The following is a 27500-nucleotide window of genomic DNA, read 5'->3' on the forward strand; positions in this document are numbered from 1 at the left end:
AGGTGAGCACAAAAAATCACACCGTTTTTCTTACCTATTGGGATATTTTTCCACCTTAATGTTCAAATTGCAGTTGGGAGACTGTAAAGCACTCTAATATCAAAGGTATTTTTCTATCGTTTTGCCAAAACTAGGTGGATACTTAGTTGCGCTGCCAGAATGCTAGGCGCTAGACTTCAGTGGGATTGTTACTCGATCAACTTACTCTTGTAATTAACAATTAAAAGAACACACGCGCGCGCACACATGCATACACATGTATATGTATAAGTTACTGTAGCTCTTGAGAACTGAACCAACTGTTGCTTAATAATCAGGGGAGGACTAAAACATACACCAGGTTCTGGGGCAGAAAGATTAGGCAATGACTCATAAGGGACTCTTAACAATCCTCTGAAATGGCTGAACAAGCCATTCCATTCAAGGGCAATTAATGATGGGTAATAAATGCTGGCCCAGCCAGCGACACCCTCATCCCATGAATGAATAAAGAAAGATGGACTATCTTTCATTAGATTTACACAGAAAATCAACTTTTCATTTAACAGTCTGTCAATGTGCTCATTTAAGTGTTAACCTCTCTCTACAAGAAGTTAAAAATTTTCAATTCCCATCAGAACCGTAAGACATATTTGTTATGTCACATTAATGTCATGTTTATGACTTATTGTGACAGAGATTTCTGGGTTTCAGCAAGACTTCCCTAAGCAGACTGTGCATCTTTTACAATTCAAATGTATGCATTACCCCCTCAACGGACAGTAAACAGCAGCGTGACACAGAAATTGCCATTGGTTACTGCAACGTGTCACTGTGTGTATTCTCATCTGTTTGAAAATGATGGACTCAGTAACTTTCGTGATTCATACGCCGGAATTCTACCACCCTGCCCACCAGGGAATCTGGGCAGGTGAGGGGTGGACAATGGAAATTGGATTTTCAATGGATTTTCTGGTTTCAGGTCGAGTGAGGTCTTAAAATCCCACCTATAGGCTTTGACTCAATTATAGAGTCACAGAGGTTTACAGCATGGAAACAGGCCCTTTGACCCAACTTGTCCATGTTGCCCTTTTTTTTAAACCCCTAAGCTAATCCCAATTGCCTGTATTTGGCCCATATCCCTCGATACCAATCTTACCCATGTAACTGTCTAAATGCTTTTTAAAAGACAAAATTGTACCCGCCTCTACTACTATCTCTGGCAGCTTGTTCCAGACATTCACCACCCTCTGTATGAAAAAATTGCCCCTCTGGACACTTTTGTATCTCTCCCCTTAAACCTTAAACCTCTAGTTTTAGACTCCCCTACCTTTGGGAAAAGATATTGACTATCTAGCTGATCTATGCCCCTCATTATTTTATAGATCTCTACAAGATCATCCCTCAGCCTTCTGTGCTCCAGAGAAAAAAGTCCCAGTCTATCCAGCCTCTCCTTATAACTCAAACCATCAAGTCCTGGTAGCATCCTAGTAAATCTCTTCTGTACTCTTTCTAGTTTAATAATATCCTTTCTATAATAGGGTGACCAGAACTGCACACAGTATTCCAAGTGTGGCCTTACTAATGTCTTGTACAACTTCAACAAGACGTCCCAACTCCTGTATTCAATGTTCTGACCAATGAAGCCAAGCATTCTGAATGCCTTCTTCAATTAACGACTTTGTTTATAGAAACTGCGTACTGTTCATTCATACGCCTTAAAATCATGAGATATTTCTCCCTGTTCCTCAATAATATAAATTACAAAGTTACAATTTTCTTTAGAAACGTGGATGTAATTGCTCTGCAGCTGAATCATTTCTGTTGTGGCTGCAATGGACCTCAATACAGAATCGTCCTGTAGCTTTTGACTGAGAGCCAAAGACGAGAATAGTTCCCTGACTGATTTCTCACTGACTGACCCCAGGGTACCTGGTAGTTGACAATTTATGATTCTGTGGGAAGTTGTCTCTGTTACTGGGTAGCCAATCACATTGACTTATCCTGGGAACTATGCCCAGAGGGTTGGGGGTGGAGCGGGTGCAGGGAGGAACACTACTGCTCTCTTACCCAATGCTACCCAACCTGGTTGCCATTGAAACCGGCCATCGTGCGGAGCTGTGAGAAGGAGAGGCAGAGGGAGCTAAGTTTCAATCACAGAAGTTGGTTTCAGTGAATTAAGGGTTTGAAATAGAAAATACAAGCCTGAAGAGGAATCCAGATGCCCGCTAGATGGCAACTCTCACTGCTCTTGATGGCAGATGGTATTTAACCCTAATAAGTGCGAGGTGATGCACTTTGGAAGAAGGAACAAGACAAGGGAGGACGGAGAAGATCTGCAGAGAGATTTGGACAGGCTGAGTGAGTGGGCGAGGATATGGCAAATGGAGTATAACGTTGATAAATGCGAAGTTATACACTTTGGAGGAAATAATAACAAATGGGATTACTATCTCAATGGAAACAAATTAAATCATGCTACCGTGCAAAGGGACCTGGGGGTCCTTGTGCATGAGACGCAAAAGCCCAGTCTGCAGGTACAACAGGTGATCAAGAAGGCAAATGGGATGTTGGCCTATATCGCGAGGGGGATAGAATATAAAAGCAGGGATGTCTTGATGCACCTGTACAGGGCATTGGTGAGGCCGCAGCTGGAATACTGTGTGCAGTATTGGTCCCCTTATATGAGGAAGGAGATATTGGCATTGGAGGGAGTGCAGAGAAGGTTCACCAGGTTGATACCGGAGATGAGGGGTTTGGATTATGAGGAGAGGCTGAGGAGATTGGGTTTGTACTCGTTGGAGTTTAGAAGGATGAGGGGGGATCTTATGGAGACTTATAAGATAATGCGGGGGCTGGATAGGGTGGAGGCGGAGAGATTCTTTCCACTTAGTCAGGAAGTTAAAACTAGAGGACACAGCCTCAAAATAAAGGGGGGTCGGTTTAAGACAGAGTTGAGGAGGAACTTCTTCTCCCAGAGGGTGGTGAATCTCTGGAATTCTCTGCCCACTGAGGTGGTGGAGGCTACCTCGCTGAATATGTTTAAAGCGCGGATGGATGGATTCCTGATCGGTAAGAGAATTAAGGGTTATGGGCATCAGGCGGGTAAGTGGTACTGATCCACGTCAGATCAGCCATGATCTTATTGAATGGCGGGGCAGGCTCGAGGGGCTAGATGGCCTACTCCTGCTCCTACTTCTTATGTTTTTATGTTCTTATTTAGTGAATGGCAGGACACCAGAAAGCTCCGAGGAACAGATAGATCTTGGGGTTATTATTCACAGATCCCTGAAGGCGGTATATCAGGTGAATATGGCAGTTCAGAAGGTATATTGAACACTTCTTTTATCAGTCGTAGCATAGAGTATAAGAACAAGGAGATAATGTTGGAGTTGCACAAAACATTGGTGAGGCCACAGCTGGAGTACTGTGTGCAGTTCTGGTTACCTCACTATAGGAAGGGTGTGATTGCACTGGCGGGAGTGCAGAGGAGATTCACCAGGATGCTGCCTGGGATGGAACATTTGAGCAACAAGGAGAGAGTGGATAGACTTGGATTTTTTTCTTTAGAACAGAGGAGGCTGAGGGATGACATGATTGAGGTGTATAAGATTATGAAGGATGTGAACAGGGTGAGTAGGAAGCAGCTGTTCCCCTTGGTTGAGGGTCAATGATGAAGGGGCACGGTTTTAGGGTGAGGAGCAGGTGCTTCAGAGGGGATTTGAGAAAAAGCTTTTTTACTCAGAGGGTGGTGGGAATCTGGAATGCGCTGCCTGGGAATGTAGTGGAGGCCGGGAACCTTACAGCTTTTAAAAAAATATCTGGATGAGCACTTGAAATATCATGGCATTCAAGGATATGGGATAAGTGTTGGAAAATGGGATTAGTGTGACTTTAGTGGCAGTTACTGTCAGTGCAGACTCAATGGGCTAAAGGCCTCTTCTGCGCTGTACGAATCTATGGTTCTTGTGCAGGAACCATTTGGAGCACCATCCTGTTCCACAGACATTCTCATTTCTTTATAGGTGGTGGCACAATTGTCTTTGGAATCATAAGGCAGAAGTTTCAAACCCCATTCCAGTACATAATCTCGGTTGGCACTTCAGGACCACACTGATGGATTGCAGTGCTGACGGAGATGCAATCCCTTGGATAAGATGGCAAATCAAAGCTCCATCTGTCCCCTTGAGTCATGTCAAATATCTGTTGGCAATACTGGAAAGAAGTGCAGTGAGATCTCCTTACGTTCTAATGGCAATATTTCTCCATTCCCAACATCACCAGAAAACTGATTATCTCGTCAATATCACATTGCTGTTTACGGAAACTTGCTGTGTTCAAATTGACTTCCGTATTTCCTACATTACAGCAGTGACTATACTTGAAGAGCTTATATTGGCTGTACGCGACTTTGGGACATCCTTTCATCAGGCAAGGTGTTGCATTGAATTAATGTCCTTTTCTTTCCTTGAAGTGTTGAAGCCAGTAAAAACAAAATAATGAAGATTAAGGGGCACAACATCTGAAATCCAAACTTCGTGGCTTATGTGACAAAATCATCTGAAGCATGGAGAAACGTGTGGAAAAGGGTAACTGAATGCACTGAAAAGCTGAAAGGTTGACTGAGCCCACTTCACTGTTAAATATTCACCAGTCAGTTTTCACGGGGAAAGCATGTATTTTGGGTGAAGCCTGGCTTAATGTCAGAGAATTTGATGGAAGAGACAACTGCACATTTTTCACTTTGAAAGAAAATGAAGTTTGTTCCAGCTGCATCTTTTTCAGAAACATCAAAACTAGAAACAGGAGGAGGCCATTCGGCCCTTCGAGCCTGCTCTGTCATTCATTTTGATCATGGCTGATCACCGATTTCAATAATATCCCTTGGTCTAGGAAGTGATGGTCTAGTGGTATTATCGCCATACTATTAATCCAGAAACTGAGCTAATGTTCTGGGGACCCGGGTTCAAATCCATCCAAAGCAGATGGTGGAATCTGAATTCAATAAAAAATATCTGAAATTAAGAATCTACAGGTGACCATGAAACCATTGCCAATTGTCACAAAAAACCATCTCGTTCACTAATGTCCTTTAGGGAAGGAAATCTGCTGTCTTTACTGGTCTGGCCTACATGTGACTCCAGAGCCAAAGCAATGTAGTTGACTTTCAACTGCCCTCGGGCAACTAGGGATGGGCAATAAATTCTGGTCAGCCAGCGACACCCATGTCCCATGAATGAATTTTTTTTAAATCCCTTTAGCCCAAGAGCTATATCTAATCTTCTTGAAATCAGACAATGTTTTGGCCTCAACTACATTCTGCAGGAGTGAATTCCACACATTCACCACTATCAGGGTGAAGAAATTTCTCCTCACCTCAGTTCTAAAATGTTTACCCTTTATCCTCAGACAATAACCCCTAGTTCTGGACTCCCCCACCATCGGGAACATTCTTTCTGAATCTAACCTGTCTAACCCTGTTAGAATTTTATAAGTTTCTATGAGACCCCTCTCATTCTTCTAAACTCCAGTGAAAATAATTCTAACTGACTTAGTCTCTCCTCATATGACAGACCTGCCATCCTAGGAATCAGCCTGCAAAACCTTTGCTTTACTCCCTCTGTAGCAAGGACACCCTTTCTCAGATAAGGACACCAAAGCTGCACACAATACTCCAGATGTGGCCTCACCAACACCCTATACAATTGCAGCAAAACATCCCTATCCCTATACTCAAATCCTCTCGCTATGAAGGCCAACATGCCATTTGCCTTCCTTACTGCCTGCTGCACCTGCACGCTTACTTTCAGCAACTGATACACAGGGACTCCAAGGTCTTGCTGAGTATCGACTTCTCTCAATTTACACCCATGCAAATGATAATCCGTATTCCTATTATTGCTACTAAAGTGGATAACCTCACATTTATCCACATTATACTGCACCTGCCATGCAGATGCCCACACACTCACCCTGTCCAAATCATGCTGAAGCATCTCTGCATCCTCCTCCCACCCAACTTTGTATCATCTGCAAATTTGGAGATAATACATTCAGTTCCCTCTTCCAAATCATTAATGTATATTGTGAACAGTTGGGGTCCTAGCACAGATCCCTGCGCAACCCCACTAGTCACTGACTGCCAATTAGAAAAAGACCCATTTATGCCAACTCTTTGCTTTTTATCTGCTAACCAGCTTTCTATCCATCTCAAGGCATTATCTACAATCCCATGTGCTTTAACTTTACATAGTAGTCTGTTATGTGAGACCTTGTCAAAAGCCTTCTGAAAGTCTAAATAAACCACATATGGCATACGGCATGCTTGCCTTCATCAACCAGGGCATTGAGTTTAAAAATTGGCAAGTCATGTTGCAGCTTTATAGAACCTTAGTTAGGCTGCACTTGGAATATAGTGTTCAATTCTGGTTGCCACACTACCAGAAGGATGTAGAGGCTTTGGAGAGGGTACAGAAAAGATTTACCAGGATGTTGCCTGGTATGGAAGGCATTAGCTATGAGGAGAGGTTGGAGAAACTTGGTTTATTCTCACTGAAACAACAGAGGTTGAGGGGCAACCTGATAGAAGTCTACAAGATTATGAGAGGCATGGACAGAGTGGATAGTCAGAAGCATTTTTTCCAGGGTGGAAGAATCAATTACTAGGGGGCACAGGTTTAAGGTGCGAGGGGCAAGGTTTAAAGGAGATGTACGAGGCAAATTTTTTACACCGAGAGTAGTGGGTGCCTGGAACTCGTTGCTGGGGGAGGTAGTGGAAGCGGATACGATAGTGACTTTTAAGGGGCATCTTGACAAATACATGAATAGGATGGGAATAGAGGGATATGGTCCCCGGAAAGGTTGGGGGTTTTAGTTAAGTCAGGCAGCACGGTCGGTGCAGGCTTGGAGGGCCGAAGGGCCTGTTCCTGTGCTGTAATTTTCCTTGTTCTTTGTTCTTTGCTCACATCCACTGGTTCTCCTTGGTGAACTCGACTGGTTACATCCTCAAAGAATTTCAGTAGATTCGTCAGGCATGATTTCCCTTTCATAAATCTAAGAACATCATTGGAGGGGCACTGAAAGAATGCAGTTCTGAAGGTCACAGACATGGGCCAGAGTTTTAGTGGCGGTAGCAGGTGTGTACCTGACCTGAAACAGTGTAAAGTATCATGAGTAGACACCGAGCGCGTATCCTGTAATCATCACGCACTCCCATGATATTATTGTCGATGGACACACGCTGGAGTTGGAAGCTTGTCTGCCAACTGTTAAAGGGACAATTAAGCCCATCAGCAACCTAACTCCAATTTTATGTTGCCCCTGCGATTTAGCCCTTGGCAACATGGATCAGCCCAATACTTTTACATTTCACATCCCAAGGGCAGGATAAAAGTTGGTAGGAACATTGGTTGTTTCAGTTGTTTGGAGTTCAGGTGAGAGTTTGTTGCTGCAATATTGCTCAGGTTTTGTTCCTTTGCCTGTGGTTTCTTCTCAAGTATTTGTTAGATTTGTTCTGAGGACCCTTTTGGTTTTACCACACTGTTGGGGCATTTTTTGCCCATCACAGCCTTCATGCACGGGGCAGTGCCAACTACACTTCAACAAATGTGGGGTTTGTGGGGCGGGTGTGGAATCTCTGTGGGGTGAGAGAGGGATTGAAGGGCGAGGAGGCCAGGCTTCCACAGGCAACATCACAGGAAGAGAGCTGTAGGGGGAGCTCAGTCACAGGGGGCTGCAGAAGATTATTGAACCCTTTACTGGCACCGTACCAAGATGCATGACACCACGTTGTGCCCGCTGACCTCTGCTGCCACCTCTGCCCAGGCCTTCTTAGTTTGATGGAGTGACCTCCTCTTGTCATCCCATGGCATCAGGATGTCCTGCCTGGCACTCACTGCCTCCACACTAGAATCCGAGTGGCAGGGGCATGACCCTCTTGGTTGGCATGCCCCAGTGGGCGCTGAGACTGTAACTGCTGCTGAATGTTCGATTTTCTCCTGGATAGCTCCTTGAGGCTCCTCACTGATTCCTGTCAGCTTTCGGGGAGCTATCTCTGCTCGATTTAAATCCCCCAATTTGTTCCCGGCAAGCTCCTGCCCTGCCAGCAGTGCTGAGCCTGTGTCTGGCTGCGTTTCACAATGGGGGCTCTGAATTAGTGCACCAACATTGAACTGTAGCCAGAAATGGAAATTGCGGCCATTCCGGGCCTGCTGATGATGCGCACACAAAATTGAGGCTCTGATTTTCCAGCCTGCACGCTCCATGAGACACCATTAGCAATTTACATCATTGGAACTTGAACTGAAATAGTTATCCCGGAGTTAAGAACAGCAGCAAACCAAAAGGAAAGAGTGAAAATATTTAAGATGCACAGAAGAATAGAAATGAACTCGGAGTAAAAGAGTAATTGTGGACCTTTTCAGAGGGAAAGCATGGTGGTAGAGTGGTTAGCACTGCTGCCTCACAGCGCCAGGGTCCCGGGTTCACTTTCTGTGTGGAGTCTGCACGTTCTCCCCATGTCTGCGTGGGTTTCCTCCGGGTGCTCCAATTTCCTCCCACAGTCTGAAAGACGTGCTGGTTAGGGTGCATTGACCCGAACAGGTGCTGGAGTGTGGCGACTAGGGGAATTTCACAGTAACTTCATTGCAGTGTTAATGTAAGTCTTACTTGTGACTGATAAATAAACTTTAAACTATTGAAAGAGATTCTGGCTGAAACCAAGAGACGCTAAGTGAATGATAATCAGGGAAGATTTTCTTTTCTCCTGCCACTGGTTTGCTGTCTGAGCTTCGGGATGACATATCCAATATTTCCCGAATGTTGGTGAGGGCTCTAAGAGATTTGGTAGTTGTCAGATTTCTCCTCAGTTGAACTGTGAAACCAGTATCTTAGTCATTGTATCATGAGAAGGAGATTACTAAACAAAGTGAGATATTACTTTATTGAATAAGCAAAGGCTGGATCTTTCTGAATAATGACTTTATACATTGATCCATTTCTATCTTGATGATGGGGAGTTTAGAATCAATGCAGAAGGAGGCCGTTCAGCCCATCAGATTTACACCGACCCTCTGAAAGAGCATCTTAGCCAGGCCCAACCCTTGCTTTATCCCCATAACCCCGGGCATTTTCCATGGCTAATCCAGCTAACCCACACATCTTTTGAACACAAAGTCAATGCTGTTGATTGCATTTGACCATAAGACCTTAAGACATAGCAGCAGAATTAGGCCACTCGGCCCATCGAGTCTGCTCCGCCATTCAACCGTAGCTGATTTTTTTTCTCATCCCCATTCTCCTGCCTTTTCCCCATAACCCCTGATCCCCTTATCAATCAAAAACCCATCTATCTCTGTCTTAAAGACACTCAATGACCTGACCTCCACAGCCTTCTGCGGCAAAGAGTTCCACAGATTCACCACTCTTTGGCTGAAGAAATTCCTCCTCATCTCTGTTTTAAAGGATCGTCCCTTTAGCCTGAGGTTGTGCCCTCTGGTTCTAGTTTTTCCTACTAGTGGAAACACCCTCTCCACGTCCACTCTATCCAAGCCTCGCAGTATCCTGTAAGTTTCAATAAGATCCCCCCTCATCCTTCTAAACTCCAACTAGTACAGACCCAGAATCCTCAACCGTTCCTCATACGCAAGCTTGGTCGAAGCCAGTGGGAATTAACTTGAGTCCTGATTCAGGAAGAGGTAAATGCAACATGGGTTTTGGGAACCAGTTGGTTGAAAAATAAACAAGAGATCCTGAAATGTTACCTTGATGAGTTGAATGGTCTTCTTTTTGTTGCAATCCTGTATTCTGCATCTGTTGATGCAGGATATGGAATTGCCCTGGTAATTCATTCTCAGTAATGACTCCACCGTTGATAATCCTCTTATGTGAACGCTGTGGAGCACCAGGACATGGAACATGGTGACATTTGGCATTCATTCTGCCAGTGGCTGCCAAATAAAGGAAAATAAAATGTTGGGGGGGGTACAGTGAACTCAAACCCATTTACTCAGTTTGCTTTTGGGGATTATATCGTCTGCAATATTCTCCAATTCTCTCTTTTCAATAATAGATTTGAAAGGGAATAGTATGCATTATTTAAAACCAATGTGTTGCTAATACTTCACGTTCATTGTAATAGATCAGATGACATTAATGAACCATTTAAATTTTCAGCCTCATGGTTCATAGTATAATTGGAATCCTTCAAATGCTGTAATATCCTGTAAGATAATCACAAGAATCTAATGTTCCACTGATAGCCCATGGTAAAATAATGAGCAATAATGTTCCCTCCATTTCATTCTGGGGACATCCTGGAAAATATTAACAAAAATAATCATTTTGGAATGAGTTATATTGGCAAGTTGAGCATGCTGTTTAAAGTTAAAAAATAACCTGTTAACATATGTTAAATGTTCTGTTCCTGATCACCAAAGATGTAAATGCCAGACTCAGGCCTCTAATGAGCTTCATAATCTGTATGCAGAACATTTTATGCCCATACGATTACACCTGTTCATGACAGCAGCTACAGGGAAGCAGTACAGGGTGAGTGATCAATTATTCATGCCTCGCATCCAAGTATGTGCACAGAAATATCGCACAATTCTTTTATTAACAGATGGGATGGGAATGACAGGTGATTGCGTTCAACTTGTTTATGTCCCTTTGTTTATTGCTGTTCCGTTGGCGGCACACAAAGTAACACAATTTTTACCCTTTGGCCCAGACTTACAAAGTGTCTGGTCCTCACCTGCCCTGTAAGGTCCACAGTAGTTCCCAAGGTCATTGGATTTCTCCCCGTCAGTCTTTCTTTATTTTAAAAGAGTTTTTCTTGAGGAAGCTACAATATTAGAACATAGAACATAGAAAAACTACAGCACAAACAGGCCCTTTGGTCCACAAGTTGTGCCGTACACATCCCTACCTTCTAGACCTACCTATAACCCTCCATCCTATTACGCTCCATGTACTCATCCAGGAGTCTCTTAAAAGACCCTATCCACCATCACTGACGGTAGCCGATTCCACTCGCCCACCACCCTCTGTGTGAAAAGCTTACCCCTAACATCTCCCCTGTACCTACCCCCCAGCACCCTAAACCCGTGTCCTCTCGTAGCAGACATTTCCACCCTGGGAAAAAGCCTCTGAGAGTCCACCCGATCTATGCCTCCAACTTCTGGGTAATTATGTGCATAGACCCACAACCATGCACACCTCGCCCCCAGGATTCCTCCTACATCCCCAAACCCCCGGATATTAGATGGGGGGGAGGGGGCGTCGTGCTGCACACTCTGGAACTGGCGACCGTCCGGTCTGTGTGTGGAATGGGTGGGGGAGGAGGGTCTGACCCAGAGCCCTGCAGTAGTGTGGGTGCCCAGTGCAGGGATGGGGGGATCGGATGGCCCATACGGGGTGTAGAGTGGGGGGGGGGAACGTGAGGAAAGGGGGTGGCGGGCAGGTGGTGATTGGTCCAGGTTGGGGGTCGATTGGTTCGGCCAGGGGGGGTCGGCCACAGAGCCCCGCGTTAGCTGGGGGGGGGGAGGGAGGGGGAGGAAATCAGCCATGAAGGCCAGTTATAACTGCGGGAGGCAGTGAATGACAGATCTCTGTGTTCACAGAATACAGAAATCTGCACATGCGCAATGGTGCCCTCTGCTGCCAACTGCCGGGTGGGCTTTGACCCTACCCCTCCCCCTACTGGTGGAAAACAGATCCTACTTCATTCTTTTTTGACAGTGAGGCAAGATTCCATTCTTAACTTACCCCAAAAAACAGCATGTTTCTTTCTCGTTGTCACGTTTGTTTGGCACATAGAATTTATTTCTAAGATCACCCCCTTTGTTTCTGATTGACCTTCATTAATCATGCCTCTTTATTTGGAAATCAATTTGGTATTTTTTTCAAACAGAATATATCATTTTACAATTCTTCAGATTAATTTGGTATCTATCTCTGAGCCGGTTAAATGTTTTGAGATTTCCACATTTGTGTCTTTCCTCGGGGGATTTCTGATGCTCAGGTATTGTGTATCAGCTGAGTTATTATTGACTGTCTGTACATTGACACATCGGAGTAGACAACCCATTCATCCTAAATTTTTGTTCGTTGCTATCTCATTAGAAGCAATAATTTCTCATTATTTTATGTAATTAGCGGTGATTTTGTCACATTATTATCCAGTTTAATCACTAATGTTTCCCAAAAGCTTCCCAGGTGAAAAGCTGGGAGTAATGTGAGTTTCACCACAGCAGCTTGAGAATTTGAATTTAGTTTTGAAAATCTGGAGATGAGTTATTGTCAGTGAAATTAAACCATAAGACCATAAGACAAAGGAGCAGAATTAGGCCACTCGGCCCATCGAGTCTGCTCTGCCATTCAATCATGGCTGATATTTTTATTATCCCCACTCTCCTGCCTTTTCCCCATAACCCCTGATCCCCTTATTAATCAAGAACCTATCTGTCTCTGTCTCAAGGACACTCAATGACCTGACCTCCACAGCCTTCTGTGGTAAAGAGTTCCACAGATTCACCACTCTCTCGCTGAAGAAATTCCTCCTCATCTCTGTTTTAAAGGATCATCCCTTTAGCCTGAGGTTGTGCCCTCTGGTCCTAGTTTTTTGCTACTAGTGGAAACATCCTCTCCACGTCCACCATGGAACTGTGAGATTGTTGTGAAAAAAAACCCATCGAATCGTAGAATCCCTACAGTGCAGAAGGAGGCCATTTGGCTCATCAAGTCTGCACCGACTGCAATCCCACCCAGGCCCTATTCCCGTAACCCCACATATTTACCCTGCCAATCCCCCTGACACTCGGGTCAATTTAGCATGGCCAGTCAACCTAACCCGCACATCTTTGGACTATGGGAGGAAACCGGGACACGCAGAGGAAACCCACACAGACATGGGGAGAACATGCAGACTCCACACAGACAGTGACCTGGGGCCAGAATCGAACCCGGGTCCCTGGCACTGTGAGGCAACAGTGCTAACCACTGTGCCACTGTGCCGCCCCAACTGCTTCACTAATGTCAGATAAGGAAAGAAAGCTTCCATCCTTACCCAGTTTTGACATTTGTTGCCTGCAGTCTAATAGCAATATGGATGATTTTCAATAACCCTCTGATGTGGCCGATTGGCATACCCAGTTGAATGAAGTTGCTACCCAGCCCCACCTTAGATTAACTGGGGATGAATAATAATTGGTGGCCTTTACCAGCGATGCCCATATTTATGAATCAATAAGGATATGTTACTGTAATAAAAACAGATAATGCTGGAAACAATCAAACTTTTTTATCATTTGATGCCAGGTGGGTGTCGCCGGCAAGGCCCAGTGGCACAGTGGTTAGCACAGCTGCCACACAGCGCCAGATACCCGGTTTGATTCCCTGCTTAGGTCACTCCCCGTGTCTGCGTGGGTTTCCTCCGGGTGCTCCGGTTTCCTCCCACAGTCCAAAGATGTGCGGGTTAGGTTGATTGGCCAGGCTAAATTGACCCGAGTATCAGGGGGATTGGCAGGGTAAAAGTATGGAGTTATGGGAATAGGGCCTGGGTGGGATTATGTTTGGTGCAGATTCAATGGGCCGAATGACCTCCTTCTACACTGCAGGATTCTATGATTGTATGGTTTCTTGTCCATCCCCAATTGCCCTTGAACTGAATGACTGGCTGGGCTATTTCAGAGGGCAATTAAGAATCATTATCATTGATGTGGGTCTGGAGTCACGTGTAGGCCAAACCAGGTAAAGACGGCAGATTTCCCTCCTGGAAAGACATGAGTGAACCAGATGGATTTGACAACAATCAATGATAGTTTCATGGTCATCATTACTGAGACTGGCCTTATATTCCAGATATATTTTCAAAGATTAAATTGAAATTCCACCAGCTGTCATCGTGAGATTTGAACCCATGTCCCCAGGGCGTTATCCCGGGGCTGAATTACTGGTAAGAGTTTTAACAACACCAGGTTAAAGTCCAACAGGTTTATTTGGTAGCAAATGCCATTAGTCCAATGCCGGCATCTCCACATGCTGAATTACTAGTCCAGTGATGTTACCACGATAGCACCATCTCACTCTTGGGGCCCTATTTTATCATTTTGATTCTAAGTGCTGGGCGACTTGAAACTGGGAATGTTCCAGATCCGACTTTTAGACCCGTCCTCAGGTGCCCCATACGCACTCTGCCTGAAAAGATATCAGCAATTCCGAATCGTGCTGCCCAAGCCTGTGGATGGGGCTTAATGCACCCAAAATCCTGCAGCTCTGATCGGCCTCCAACTGTGCATGTGCAGAAAAAAAATGATGGAATAACAGCCCCCTGCCACATCCCTCCTGGGCCGGATAATACCTCCCCCGGCCCCCACAGACATTGCCCCACCCCCACAACATCGATCTCAAGCAGAGAGCCATCGGACACTCGGCACTTACCTCCTCACTAACTGGAGCGCCTGAATCGGACTTTTGTGGAGTATGTCTGTTTCGCCCCAATTCTGGATGGGCAAACGCAGCGGTAAAGGGGGATGTGCCTTGGTTGGGCGTGCAGCCCATTAAGTCAATTTAAATGCATGCAAATACATTTAAATGGATGTAGTGCCTGTTTCGGGTGCAGACCCGATCATGGCCATTTTCGGGCCTTGTTAAAGGGGGAACCGGCGAGGAGGCGGGCGCGGATCGCGCTACTCACCTCATGCCCGACTTTACCAAGTTTTTGCGCCCAAAAAAGGGCGCAACCTGATGGTAAAATCGGACCCTTAGTTATGGCAGGATCTGTGGAGAGACAGAGTCAATATTTCAGACCTGACCTTTCATCAGAAGTAGAGTAACTAAGACATTCTGAACCAGAAACAGGGAATACTGGAAAATCTCAGCAGGTCCGACAGCATCTGTGGAGAAAGAGAATACAGCCAAAGTTTTGAGTCAGGGTGACCCTTCGCCACAGCATTTGCTTTTATCTTTGGTAGAGAATTTGATAGGTTTTGAGCAAAGTGGAGTTGTGGGGGTGAGGGGAGGGATGGTGTGTGTCAGGGGCAAGGACAAAAGGAAGGCCTGCGTTTGGGTGAAAGTCAGGAGCGATTCAGTGGCAAAAGAATTAGCCTGAGGAGGTGATCAATGGGCTATTAATCCAGAAACCCAGCTAATGTTCTGAGGACCTGGATTCGAACTTGCCATGGGATTCAATAAAGAATGTCTGGAATTAAGAATCTACTGATGACCATGAAACCATTGTCGGTTGTCGGAAAAACCCATCTGGTTCATTAATGTCCTTTAGGGAAGGAAATCTGCCATCCTTACCCGGTCTGGCTGACATGTGACTCCAGACCCACCATAAGGTGGTTGACTCTCAACTGCTGTTAGGCCAACTAGAGATGGGCATAAATGGTGGCCAGCCAGAGACACCCATGTCCCAGGAATGAATTTTTTAAAAGTGTGAAGGCAATAGTGATGAGCAAGAAAAGAAACAGAAACAACAGATGTGTCCAGAGCAGGTGACAGCATAAACTCAACTCAGGAAAAAATGATCCGAATGTTTGTGCTTTCATTTCTGGATTTCCGGTGGGCACTAATGGTGTCTCCAAAATAAAATGCAAAGGCAACCAACTCATGCCACATCATGCCCCTAACGCAATCCTCATCATGCCACATGTCCTCTATGATAACCTATGCTCCTCGATCCTCCCCATGGCGTCTCATAACCTTTATGCCAACTCCCCCAGGATGCACAAAGGTAGATCTCAGAAGCCACAGTGAGTTGGAATATAGTAGATTTCTAAATATGTACGACAGATTTTACAATTAAAAAAACACTCATTGGTGAACACTCTTTCAATATGCTCAAATACTTAATCCCTTATAAACACAAGCATTTGCATTCATCGTCCCATATCAAAGTCATCTAATCCCTTCATAATGACTTAACCACTTTGATCCATCATTTTACAACCTCTCCACCCCCACTGTAACAATGAAAGTTGCAAAAGCAGCACTGACCCTTGTGTCAACAAACAGTGAAATAGCATGCACTAATTTATTTCAACTTCAACAGGCCGGATGATTTTATTGCAACGATTTAAAGGGCCTGGGGATTTAAATGAGTTGACAACTTGACAGTTGTCAAAAGAGAAACTCATTCTCCCAAAAGTGTATCTTTCCAAAGAACTACACTTGGTTCCACACTTTCCAGCACAGTGGCACAGGTGGTTAGCACTGCTGCCTCACAGCGCCAGGGTCCCGGGTTTGATTCCTGGCTTGGGTCACTGCCTTTGTGGAATTTGCATGTTCTCCCCATGTCTGCGTGGGTTTCCTCCGGGTGCTCCGGTTTCCTCCCACAGTCTGAAAGACGTGCTGGTTAGGTACATTGACCCGAACAGGCGCCGGAGTGTGGTGACAAGGGGAATTTCACAGTAACTTCATTGCAATGTTAATGTAAGCCTTACTTGTGACTAATAATTAAACTCACGAACTAACTCCCTCAAATGGCTAAAGCCCACAAGTCGGCTTTTAGAAATTGAAGTCATGAGAAATTGCTTCGTTATGAAGACAGCTGCATCTTTGATTTGATTTGATTTATTATTGTCACATGTATTAACATACAGTGAAAAGTATTGTTTCTTGTGCGCTATACAGACAAGGCATACCATTCATAGTGAAAGAAAGGAGAGAGTGCAGAATGTAGTGTTACAGTCATAGCTAGGGTGCAGAGAAAGATCAACTTAATGCAAGGTAAGTCCATTCAAAAGTCTGACAGCAGCAGGGAAGAAGCTGTTCTTGAGTCGGTTGGTTCGTGACCTCAGACTTTTGTGTCTTTTTCCCGACGGACGAAGGTGGAAGAGAGAATGTCCGGGGTGCGTGGGGTCCTTAATTATGCTGGTTGTTTTGCTGAGGCAGCGGGAAGTGTAGACAGAGTCAATGGGGAAATACATCCCACTCCCATATGTGTCAGGTTCTTAGGTGGCACCTCCAGAATTGGGTTCTGACACCATTTTAGCTTCGGCACAGAGTGCTTGTGAATTTGCAAAAGTTCAAGCCCAAGTTAAGCTTTCAACCCCACAACACCCTGCCTTTACCAGATCACTGTCTACACCCCTACCTCCGTCACTGAAATGCTCCAAGCTGGTCTATTTCGATGTTGGCGTCCCATCCTTATTCCTGCATAAGTTTCAGTTCATTCTCAGAGTCTGCTATCCCTCGATAAAAGCAAATTACTGTGGATGCTGGAATCTTAAACCAGAAGAGAAAGCTTTGACAAAGGGTCATCTGGACTAGAAACATCAGCTCTTTTTTCCTCTCCTTACAGATGCTGCCAGACCTGCTGAGATTTTCCAACATTTTCTCTTTTGGTTTCTGCTATCTCTAGCCTATCATACACTGAGTTCTGTGCTCCTCCAAATTTGACCCCCATTCCCATTAGGCCAGCCTTGGCTGCCAGGCCTTCAGCTATCTGGCTCCTGAGTTCGAGAAGACAGTGCCTCCCCAAACCTCTCTCTGTTCCTTTAAGATCCTCCTTAAAGATTACGTTGTTGACAAGATTCTTTGGGCTATTGAAGGATATATTCAGAGTAACAGTGATTTTTGTTTGCCTAATTTTGCTTCTGTGAAGCACTTTGACACATTTCCCACTAGAGATACGATATAACTCTTTGTTAAAGTTTATTTATTAGTGTCACAAGTAGGCTTACATTAAGACTGCAATGAAGATACTGTGAAAATCCGCTAGTCGCCACACTCCGGCACCTGTTCGGGTACACTGAGGGAGAATTAAGTATGGCCAATGCACCTAACTAGCACGTCTTTCAGACTGTGGGAGGAAACCAGAGCACCCGGAGGAAAGCCATGCAGACATCGGAAGAACGTGCAAACTACAGACAGTGACCCAAGCCGGGAATTGAACCCGGGTCCCTCGTGCTGTGAGGCAGCAGTGCTAACCACTGTGCCACCGTGCTACCTTTGTTCTTACTGCTAACAGGTCATTCTTCTCCCAGAGAAAGGAAACTTTATTTTATGTGCTTCCTAGGAGGGTGGTAAAGGCGGGTTGCCTCACATCCTTTAAAAAGTATCTGGATGAGCACTTGGCACATCATATAACATTCAGGGCTATGCGACAACTGCTGGCAGATGGGATTAGGTGGGAGTTCAGGTGCTTCTAATGTGCCGATGCAGACTCGATGGGCTGAAGGGCCTCTTCTGCACTGTATGATTCTATGATTCTATGATTTATTTCATAATTGTGTCTTCAATAGGCTAATGTGTTTGTTCGAATCAGTGATCTTTTTTCTATTTCATGTAGCTGCTATTGCTTGATTCACTGCTAAATTCATGCTATTTTTTCCAGCTACAGTTTGAGGTCTCATAGGTGGTTAGCAGTATTTCCCAGCAGATGTCAGATGGTGACCGTTCTAATTGTGTATGTAGCACTGGCTGGCTGAATTGTCAGCTCAGGAATAGCATTCGGCAGAGACATGTTCGCAGGTCATTTACATTATGTGTGAATACTTACTGGCTTCTTTTTAATAGTCTTTGAAGTAATGTTGCATTCTTACAAATTCCCACTTGCTTTGCTTTAATCATTTTCTTTTTAATTTGTGTTTAGATTTTACCGACTGATGCTCTCCAGGAGCAGGTGTGCGGAACGGAATTGCCAGCGGCTGCTTAACATTTCGAATGCTGAAAACAACTAAGGTAATTCATTGATTTCCCTTCCTACAATTAACCTATTCATGGATGGCAGGACAGATAAAGAGTTTGTGCACAAAATTTGAATATCCAGATGTGTTTGGGGCAACAACAATCATGTTGAATAAACTGTTTAGCTTTCCATGGCCAGTATTTTGCATCACTTTTCCTTGCTTCTACCCATCTTGTCGAGGATCAGGTCACTGATTCTACAGAGGTCATCTTCTGATTCTCCTGTTGATTGTCTTCCTATCGGGTAGCTCTGGTCGTTTGCACAGAGAGACTTGTTTATGGTGAATTAACTTAAATCAAACCCATTCAAAGAGACAATACAATCACTCTTTAATCCGTAAAAATACATTAAACCATTGCCAGAAAATTATCCACAAAACAAACAATCCTTTTGCTTTTTTGTTTTTCTTTACTTATCTATTATTCCTTCCGAATGCCTTGATGTAGAGTATTTAAGGTAGAGAATTGTGAGGCTTTATTCCTTGTGTGTTGGGACTGGTATAGATACATTGGCTTCATGTTGGCATCACAATGTTGTAATCCCATCTCTCACCCACACTGGTGTCTATGTCACAATTTGATTTGATTTGATTTATTATTGTCACATGTATTAACGTACAGTGAAAAGTATTGTTTCTTGCACGCTGTACAGAAAAGGCATACCGTTCACAGAGAAGGAAATGAGAGAGTGCAGAATGTAGTGTTACAGTCATAGCTAGGGCGTAGAGAAAGATCAAATTAATGCAAGGTAAGTCCATTCAAAAGTCTGACAGCAGCAGGGAAGAAGCTGTTCTTGAATCGGTTGGTACTTGACCTCAGACTTTTGAATCCTTTTCCCGACAGAAGAAGGTGGAAGAGAGGATGTCCAGGGTGCATGGGGTCTATAGTTATGCTGGCTGCTTTGCTGAGGCAGCGGGAAGTGCAGAGTCAATGGATGGGAGGCTGGTTTGTGTGATAGATTAGGCTACATTCACAAACTTTTGTAGTTCCTTGCAGTCTTGGTCAGAGTAGGAGCCATACCAAGCTGTGATACAACCAGAAAGAATGCTTTTTATGATAGAAATATAGAAACATAGAAAAACTACAGCACAAAACAGGCCCTTCGGCCCCACAAGTTGTGCCGAACATATCCCTACCTTTTAGGCCTACCTGTAACCCTCCATCTTATTAAGTCCCATGTCCTCATCCAGGAGTCTCTTAAAATACCCTATAGACCCTATGATGCATCTGTAAAGGTTGGTGAGAGTCGTAGCTGACATGCCAAATTTCCTTAGTCTTCTGAGAAAATAGGGGCGTTGGTGGGCTTTCTTAAATATAGTGTCGGCATGGGGGGACCAGGATAGGTTGTTGGTGACCTGAACACCTAAAAACTTGAAGTTCTCGACCCTTTCTACTTCGTCCCTATTGATTTAGACACGGGCATGTTCTCCTTTACGCTTCCTGAAGTCGATGACAATCTCCTTCAATGTCTTTCCGATTGTACTCTTGGGAAAATATTTGCTAATATATTGCTCTTATTAAGGGTGGCACCATAGTTAGCACTGCTGCCTCACAGCACCAAGGGCCAAGGTTCAATTCCAGCCTTGGGTGATGGTCTGTGTAGAGTTTGCACGTTATCCCCGTGTCTGCATGGGTTTCCTCCGGGTGCTCCAGTTTCCTTCCACAGTTCAAAGATGAGCCGGTGAGGCGGATTGGACATGGGTGGTATGCTCTTTTGGAGAGTCGGTGCCGACTTGATGGGCTGAATGGCCTCCTTCTACATAGAAGGGGATTCGATGGTTCGTAAAGAGAGAAGAGTTACCCATCATCTTGGTTACAATGCTGACACTTGCAAATAGCAATTTAGTGTACGTCGGCATAATTTGTCACATGTTATTTGTTTACAAGTGAAAGGAAGATTCCTCTTTTGAAGGCAGCGTCCCTTTAAATGCTTTGTCAACAGGGAAATCACAATGAAGAATTATCAAGGTCAACATCGAACTGAAGCAACAATTGTTGAGGTACAGTTAATAAGCCAGCCAGTGTGCATCACAAAGCTTATTATTTTAATAGCAATCATAACAATTTGCATTTATATAGAGTTTGTCTCATAAAAGAAATCCCTGAGTGCTTTATGAGGCACTGAAGCAGAGAGTAAATAGACAGTGGAAGGGAAAGGATGGAAGTCCCAGGCCACTGGAAGATTCTTTAGGAGGCCGAATGAAGACAGGCAGCTCAGTAGAAAAGCCAAAGTAGTTCTAAGAAAAAATAGTAGAACGTACGTCCAGAAGATTATCCTTCTGTGTGTTGGAGCTGAGTGAGTTGAGAACGGGTGTGAAGCCGAGATTTAGTTGAGCACAGTGTGCTTGCAAAAACACACGGGAAGAGAAATTGGGTTTGAAAGTCAATTCTGAGAAGTTGACTGAGAATATTGAAGTCAGTTTTTCTGGAAGACAAGAAGGGATGTTTTAAATCTTATTCGTGGGCCCGGAGAATTCAGTCCCGGGCCTGCTAATAGGATTTAAATGAGACTTTAACCATTTACATCAGCTCCCTGCTGATTTCGGGTGCGGAGCTGTGACTCCGGAATCCTGCCCCCAGAGACACAAGGAGGCCGTGGTGCCCTGCGGGGAGCCCGCTATGATGTGGAGATGCCGGCGGGAGCCCGCTAAATAGCCTCCGCTGATGTCTCCTGGCCCGTTGCGCTGCTAGAACAGCGCAGTGAGCTGAGAGAATCGCTCCCAAGTCCCATCTTCCTACTTCTTATTTTCATGGATGTAAATGACCAAATTAGCCATTCTTCTCGACTGTATTATCTGCTGTTTGTAATTGGGTTTGAGAGAATACTGCAAACCCATTAAAATAGTCAGTGCATTGCTATGGTTCACGCTTTTGAAGAATACTCCATGGAATATTATTTCTAAGTACTTAGCTTTACTTCAACTGAATTACATCTAAGGTGCAGTGGTTGAACATATGGAAAATATCTGAGTAAATTACTAACAATGGCAACATGACCAAGACATCCAATGGCAGCACTGCAGCTATGTTATTGGAGTTCAAATCCCATCATGGCATCTGGAGAATTTAAATTGAGTTAACCAAATTAATCTGCAACTAAAACTAAAAGACTAGACTCAGTAAAGCCACTGGATTATTGCAAAATCTCATCTGATTCACTCAGACCCGTCAGGGAAGGAAGTTTACTGTGCTGAAGCATTCTGGCCCACACCTAAAGCCCACGGCAATATGATTGAGTCTTAGCTGCCCTCTGAAATAGCCGAGCAAAGCCATTTCATTATCAGGAACTGCGACAGAGAAATTGAATAAGAATGAAGTGACTCTGACCCACCTGGCATTGACTTAGGCAGGAGACACAACAAATGCAATCCAAATTGATCCTGCAAAGTTCTCCTCGTTAACATTCAGGAACTTGTGCGCCAGACTAGCCAAGCAACAGACTGGAATAATTGTACTCACAGAATTTTGGGGGCGATTTTCCCAGCGCAGCCGGCCGGGAGACTCAAGCGGAGGCCGTTTTATGGGTTCCCCGCCGGGTGCACGACTTCCACAAGTCTCCGGCCGCCAGACCTCTGGCGCCATCAAATCCTAACCAGAAATCGGTATGGAGCTGTATAGTTTATGTAAATGACAATTTAAATATATTTTACATATCATTAGCAGGCCCAGGACTGAAGTCTCCGGGCTTGCTAGAATCTCCTCTTGCGGGGAGCTTGTGGCCCGACCATGCTGGAGTGAAGGGACGCCATCAAGCCCCTCCCCCCCCCAAGAGGGTTGGAGGTAGGGGGTTGCCCGCTGGGCATTGCCACCTTGGCAGTGCCAGCCTGACCCCCTGGCCCAAGAGGCAAAGTGCCAATGTCCAATGCCCAGGGGCTGGGAGTCAGGAGATCAGAGGTGCCGGGAGGTGTGGTGCGAAGGCCGGCCCGGACATGTTCGGGGGGGCCGGGTTCGGGCTGTGGAGGGGTTGGAGGGGCAGCAATGCAGGGTCATGGGACTGACCAGCGATCGGGGGGGTGGCAGAGCAGAGTCACTGCATATGCGGGGAGTATTCTCGGCGCAGACAGGCCGACGCATGCGCAGTGGCCCGCTCAGCACTATGCTGCCGGCCTCTCCAGCGGGAATAGGCCCTGCCTCCCCATTTTCAGCGTGATTTATGCTAATGCACTCTGCAGTGCACAGAGTGTGGGAGATTCATTTTGAAAATCCCGCTGAAAAAACCAACGTGATTCACTCCAGTTTTTATGTGAATTCGACACTTAGAATTTTTGGGGGAGAATCGCACCCACGTCTCCTCCCCTGATATCTTTCAGACAATGGCCTGGATTTTCACCGAGTCAGGGTGTTTGGGTTTGTCCCAGTTCCGGGATTATGGACCCCATTTCCAGATTGTGTGATTTTCAGGAGTGCCTTTGATGATTGCAGGCTGGTTCTGGTCAAAGACCAGAATGGCACTCACAGCCTGGCTGGCTCCACTGTGGAGGTAGCCATGTCCTGCTCCTCTGCCGTTCTCCTGGAGTCAGTCCAGGATTTTAAAAAGCTGTGGTTCACGGCCCTTCAGAGGAATCATGGACACTAGTCCACTGATGGTGCCTTTTAAAGGGTGAAATCAAATGTCCTCCTAGTGCTGTCATGTTCTATGTTCTATGCTCCCTGTGCCAAACTATGACCCCCCATCCACCCCTGTGGCCTCACATGCCAATCTAGGCCCTTCCACCCACCCCACGCTATCCACTGTTAGCACACAAGCTGTTGTCATTGTCTCCGAGGGTAAACACCTTACATCTTCTTCCCAGTAAAAAAAAACACGGGGCCCCTTCAACAATCAAACCATCCAGACCTCAGCACAGGTCATTGCATCACCCTGTTAATTTTACCCTAAAATAAACACATTGTCCTCAGACATAACAACCTCATCATCTTCCTCAATTCTCCTGCTGGAGGCAGGTCCAACCCAAGGCACCACAGGTAAGAGTCAGAGGAAGGTCCCTGATCCACTCCAGCCTAGATCAGGGATCAAACCCCATGCAGCTCCTGGACATGTCTCCCAGCACTTGAAGGACACGACAGAACACAAAGGGCCCGATTTTACCATCAGGTTGAGCCCATTTTCAGGAGCAAAAACTTGGTAAAGTCGGGCATGAGGCGAGTTATGTGGTCGCACGTGCCTCCGCGCCAGTTCCTTCTTTACCAAAGACCCGAAAATGGCCGCAATTGGGACCGGGCACGACGGCCATTTAAATGCATTTTCATGCATTTCAATTGACTTAATGGGCTGCACGCCCAACTTTACCAGCACTTCCCCCTTTACCACTGCGTTCGCCCATCCGGAATCGGTGCGAAACAGACATGGTCCGCAAAGGTCCGAATTGGGCACTCCAGTTAGTGAGGAGATAAGTGCCGAGTGTCCGACGGCTCTCCGCTTGAGATTGGTGGGGAGAGGGGAAGGGGAGCTCGCTGCCACTCTGCCTGAGATCAGTGAGGGGGAAGGGGGGGTCTGCTGCCACTCTGCCTGAGATCGGTGGGGGGAAGGGGTGAGGGGCCCGCAATCGGTCTGGCTGGTGGGGAGGTGGGGAAATAAGGGGGTCAGTAATGTTGTGGGAGTGGGGAAATGTCTGTGGGGGCCAGGGGGAGGCATTATCCGGCCCGGAAGGGATGTGACAGGGGAGCAGCTTTCTATCATTTTTTTTCTGCACATGCGCAGTTGGAGGCGCCGATCGGAGCTGCAGGATTTCGGGCATGGTAAGCCCCGCCCACAGGCTTCTGCAGCGCAATTCGGAATTGCTGATACTTTTTCAGGCAGAGTGTGTATGGGGGTGCCTCAGAATGGGTTTAAAAGCCGGATCTGAAACACTCCCAGATTCAAGTCTGCCCAGCGCTTAGAATCAAAATGGTAAAATAGAATCCAAAGTTTAGCTGTAGTAGTTCACTGAATTCCTGATAATTCAAAGCTGATTTTATTTCATTTATTGTAATTATTCAGTAAGCTAAACAAAGTGACATAAATCGCACAATGGGAATTTAGCACAATGGCTTTGAGCTGCAAGATTATTTAAATTGAGCTCTTGACTGAAGTTTTGTTAATGGTGTGAGAGGAAATCTAGCAATCTCCCCATATGGTCGAGCGATTTTAACAAACTCTTTATTCCGAGGGAATGTTTAGGATGATCCAACAGCAAGTGTAATGGAGGCAAAAGCATTCAAACTGGGACTGCAACAAAAGCATTGGCAATTAGTTTTGGTTTGAGAAATTATTTGAACTCATCCTTGCAATGTTTTAGTAAGTTCAATAGAAGAGGAATACATGTTATGATCCCAGTTGATGTTATAACTGGACGAGAAGATCCCAGAATGGAACCCAGGCTTAAAGACCATAACTTTTACTTTTTAAATCAACCATAAAGGAACAGAGTCACAGGACTGCTAATTAGTTTTAACAACAAGAAAAAAAGTTATTAAACATCACAAATTGGATTGTAATACAATACTCCTTTATTCCCCCTTAGCTTAACAAATACAACAGGTTTAAAGATAAACATGGATGATGTAGAACATTTGAAGCTGCAATAGTCTCATTAGCTCACAAAGTCCCTTTGGTGCACACAAGATGATTGTGGTCAAATACACACACTCCTCTCTGGACCCAAGTTAGTGTCTGTGGATTTCTCCTCAGAAACTTCCCAGATGACTGTCATCTGAGACTTCCAAACTCCAACCCCAAAACATGCTTTAAAACCATCTCTCATAGTAATACTTTCACTTAGCGATTTGCATCGTAGAATTCAATCCAGATTTTACAAATGACACTTTTAAACAAAGCTTCCATTCCACATTTGCAGGGTTTTTCACCAACCCCTTTAGGATTTAATTATCCTGACTGCTGTCCAAAAAGCTACAATTGCTTTAAATTCCAATTCTCAAATTCCGATTAAAATAACGTCAAATGCTTAGCTACCTTTGAATGCCCGCTGCCCCACTTTAAATCTAGTTAAATGCAATTGTCTCTTTAACTCAGAGCCCTTTGTTTAATATTCCTTAATTCCTTCTGAACAATATCTTGGTCTCTGTTCTCTTAACTCTATTTGTCTGAAACTTTCGTTCTGTCCCAGTTCCCTGGTTATCTGGACTATATCTTTTCTCTTAGGTCACCAACATTTTTGCAACTCTCTGGTTCTGTCTCGTTTCTCCTAGCTGAGTTGAGAGACTTGTTCAGCCCTCCCTGAACTGTCTCCAGCTGCTCTATCTTTCAACTAAAACTAAAAACAAATAAAGCATTTTTTCCCCTTTGGGAAGTGGGCCTCCTGTTGCTAAGCAGCACCACAATTATTATTTATTCTCCATGCCGTATACCTCTCTAAGCACAATAGAATCCGAGTGTCAATTGAAACCAACCCTCATACATATTAATGCCTTTGTCCAGCATGAATCAAACTATAGGTTTCTTCCAGGCACAGAAACATTAAAGGAAACTCACCCAAAACCATACCTTATTTTTGATGATTATTCATACTAAATCCTAAACCTTTGGTTTGCTAACATATATGATGAATTTTTTTGAAAGTAAAAGGGTTGTATAACACTTATTTCCCAATTTTGTTTTTTGGCCTTAATCAATGTATTCTTTAAAAAAAACAGCTGCAATATTCTGGGGAACTTAAACAGTTCCTACATTCAGCAACCTATTCGCTACAGTTGTCACAATTTAATTGCAGTCATGAATTTTAGTCAGTATTTCATTACAACTTGGGAACTTGTTTTTAAGACTTTTCAGCTACACTTATCTTGAAATAAAAGCCTTGAATAAACTGAATGCCCCAGTGGCAAAACATTTTGGAGTACTAATGAACTGTGCTATGGAGTCTGAAATCAATAATTTAGTTTTATGATATCCCACGCAGTGGGACTGGGCTTAGACAGGATGTCAGATGCTGACTGGAGGCAAGGCAAGTGGAAAGCTTGAAGGACAAGTCAACTTCAGCTGTGTCTGTGCCAATGCCAACAGCTGCTAAAACAGCAGCATTGGCCAGAGGCCAGGTCACCTGCCCACCCTGCTGTTCAGGGAATGGCGCATTGCATTAGGGCACTTAGAAAAGGTTACTCGGACAATGGAAAGATTATGTGCTTTCTAAATAGACTGCATTAACAACTCATGACTCATCTCAAATATGTTTGTGTTGAGGTGCATAGTAGACACATAATCCCGAATGATTCCGTTCTAATGGTATGGAATGCACCATATCATCAAATGACTGGTTCCTTTCTCTTCCTCTTTCTTTCTCTCTCTCGTTTTCTCTTTCTCATTTCCAACAGCTTTATTTATCTAGTTACCGTACTGTGCTCATGATTATATCTTAACCTGGTTGAGTGGAACTGAAAATGCAATGTTTTGCAGATTGCAAATCGAGAAATTATTCAAGTGTTTACTCAATGTCCATGGGCGGCAGGGTGACACAGTGGTTAGCACTGCAGCCTCACAGCGCTAGGGACCCAGGTTCAATTCCTGGCTTGGGTCGCTGTCTGTGCGGAGTCTGCACATTCTCCCTGTGTCTGCGTGGGTTTCCTCCGGGTGTTCTGGTTTTCTCCCACAGTCCGAAAGACGTGCTGGTTAGGTGCATTGGCCATGCTAAATTCTCCCTCAGTGTACCCGAACAGGTGCCGGAGTGTGGCCACTTGGGGATTTTCGCAGTAACTTCATGGTCGTGTGAAAGTAAGCTTTCTTGTGACTGATGAATAAACTTTAATGTTTACTCCCAGGAACTGTGAGATTTGGGACTACAGCTTATGATTCAATTTTAATATAAGGGGAGGCAGTGCTGTAATGGGATTGTCAC

General features: G+C 44.8%; 1 long non-coding RNA gene across 1 annotated transcript in view; it reads left to right on the plus strand.

Annotated features, from left to right (window-relative positions):
• LOC144499210 (uncharacterized) overlaps window positions 1–27500 on the plus strand; it is a 313266-nt gene that overhangs the window by 193025 nt on the left and 92741 nt on the right. The window contains exon 2 of the long non-coding RNA XR_013498794.1: window positions 18578–18666. This is a non-coding gene — a long non-coding RNA (uncharacterized LOC144499210). The remainder of the gene's footprint in view (window positions 1–18577; window positions 18667–27500) is intronic.

Source organism: Mustelus asterias, chromosome 9 (assembly GCF_964213995.1).
Source record: "Mustelus asterias chromosome 9, sMusAst1.hap1.1, whole genome shotgun sequence".
Taxonomy (NCBI): Eukaryota; Metazoa; Chordata; class Chondrichthyes; order Carcharhiniformes; family Triakidae; genus Mustelus; species Mustelus asterias.